The sequence below is a fragment of the Prunus avium genome, unplaced genomic scaffold, assembly GCF_965620075.1.
Source record: "Prunus avium unplaced genomic scaffold, drPruAviu1.hap1.1 HAP1_SCAFFOLD_34, whole genome shotgun sequence".
Lineage (NCBI taxonomy): Eukaryota > Viridiplantae > Streptophyta > Magnoliopsida > Rosales > Rosaceae > Prunus > Prunus avium.
In genome coordinates this window covers 7,501-10,000 of record NW_028276892.1, presented here as the reverse complement: position 1 = coordinate 10,000, position 2,500 = coordinate 7,501, and positions in this window count along the sequence as shown.

The window sequence follows — 2,500 nt, the reverse complement described above, 5'->3', positions numbered from 1 at the left end:
CAGCATGCGCGCAGCATGCCGGCAGCCTGGTTCCAGGTTTTTTCAAATGTCGACAGAATTTTTCAAACCTTGTCAAACCCCATTTTTATTGAAATTTCCTCGCACAATAAGCTCCCTATAATTAAGTCTATGATTTTTAGGACCTTCTCCAACTTACAAAATGATATTTAGGACCTTGCCTTGCCCTCACATGCCGTGCCCATTCAAGGCATTCCGAGAAAGTGAGGTTATTGGAGGCTTCGGATGGCGTGGCTTGCCTTGCCTTGCATTGGCATGCCATGCCCAAGTTGTGGCCTACACCAAGCCATTCAAGCCATGCGTTGCCTTACCTTGGAATTGCTCATCATCCAATGCATTCCGAGAAAGTGAGTGTAGGCGAGGCTAAGGATGGCTTGCCTTGCCTTGCCTTGCATTGGCATGCCATGCCCAAGTTGTGGCCTACACCAAGCCATTCAAGCCATGCGTTGCCTTACCTTGGAATTGCTCATCATCCAATGCATTCCGAGAAAGTGAGTGTAGGCGAGGCTAAGGATGGCTTGCCTCGCCTTGCCTTGGCATGCCGTGCCCATGATGTGGCCTTGACCAAGCCATTCAAGCCATGCGTTGCCTTCGCCTTGGCATGCCGTGGCCTTGCCTCGCCATGCGATGCATTCCGACAAAGTGACGCGAAGCGGAAGCCTATCATGGCGTAAAAATGTCGACAAAATTTTTCGACATTTGAATAATGGGGTTTGACAAGGTTTGAAAAATTCAATACAAATGGTAGGCTTGAATGTCGACAAAGTGACGCGAAGCGGAAGCCTACCACGGCGTAAAAATGTCGACAGATTTTTTCGGACCTTGTCCTGCCATGGGCTGCGCGCAGCATGCCGGCAGCCTGTGCGCAGCGTGCGCACAGCATGTCGGCAGCGTGCGCACAGCATGCCGGCAGCGTGCGCGCACCATGCCGGCAGCCTGTCGACAGAATTTTTCGAAACTTGTCCTGCCATGCGCGCGCGCAGCTTGCGCGCAGCGTGCTGATTCTGTCGACAGTGAGGCTAGCGAAAGTTGTCCTGCCATGGCGTGCGCGCAGCCTGTGCGCGCAGCTTGCGCATCTGTCGACAGTGAGGCTAGCGAAACTTGTCCTGCCATGGCATGCGCGGCGCCTGCGCGCAGCCTGCGCACAACATGCGCGCAGGCTGTGCGCAGCGTGCGCGGAGCTTGCGTGCAGCTTGCGCATCTGTCGACAGTGAGGCTAGCGAAACTTGTCCTGCCATGGCATGCGCGCAGCGTGCGCGCAGTCTGTGCGCAGCATGCGCGCAGCCTGTGCGCGCAGCTTGCGCATCTGTCGACAGTGAGGCTAGCGAAACTTGTCCTGCCATGGCATGCGCGCAGTCTGCGCGCAGTCTGCGCGCAGCATGCGCGCAGCCTGCGCGCAGCATGTGCGCAGCATGCCGGCAGCATGGTTCCAGGTTTTTTCAAATGTCGACAGAATTTTTCAAATCTTGTCAAACCCCGTTTTTATTGAAATTTCCTCGCACAATAAGCTCCCCATAAGTAGTCTATGATTTTTAGGACCTTCTCCAACTTACAAAACTAAAAAATTCCTCCCGGATTTGTTTTAATGATTTTTTCAATTTTACGACTTCTAAAAATAATAAAAAATACTTCCCGACTTCAAAAATTTATGAAACTTTTTCCCATCATAGATTGCATGTTTCTTAGTATCCCTGCAAAAAATCACGTCCAAATACCTTGTATTGAATTATTTAGAGCCCATTATGACTCCTCGCGCATAGGTGATGTCTCTTCCTGTCAAAGGGCTAAATGCATAAAATGCTATATAGGGGGGTGTGTGTTGCCTGCATATGCATGGCAGCCCATGCCTTCCTAGCTGCAGCCCCCTTCCCCCACGCCACACCCATGTCATGTTGCCTCGATATGTTGCCTCGGTATTATGGGTTTGGTGTCGGGGTCGGGGGGCTGCCACCCATGGCGGTGGTGGCCGGAATCCGGCCGCCGCCACCACGCCGCCGCCATGGGTGAGGGAGGAAAAAAAAGGCGTGGAAAGTTGCGAAATGGGGTTGTCTAGGCTTTTTTTTGGCATGGGAGAGCATGGAGTGCTAGGAACTCCTTCTCAAATGCACGGGCATGTCGACCACAACCTCATTTCTCAACAACAACCACCCGTGTGGGGTGGCGGTGGGTGGATAGTCGCGGATTGGGGCTTGCCAAGCCAATGTTTTCAAAAAATTTCATCAAAATTAAAAACAAATGTTTTGTTGCCTTCGGATTTGTGGGCGAGCGGCGAGTCGGAGTGGAGCCGGTAAAGTTTAACCTCGGTGTGCACGGTTGTTTTTAGAAACTCAATCCAATGCCGGGGACGTTGAAAGTGACGCTCTTATGAGTTGCAAACCCGCAAGATTTAAAGAACCTTTTCAAAACAATTTCAAACCAACAAGATTTAAAAACAGAAATTTTCATCAAAATGAAAAACAAATGTTTTGTTGCCTTCGGACTA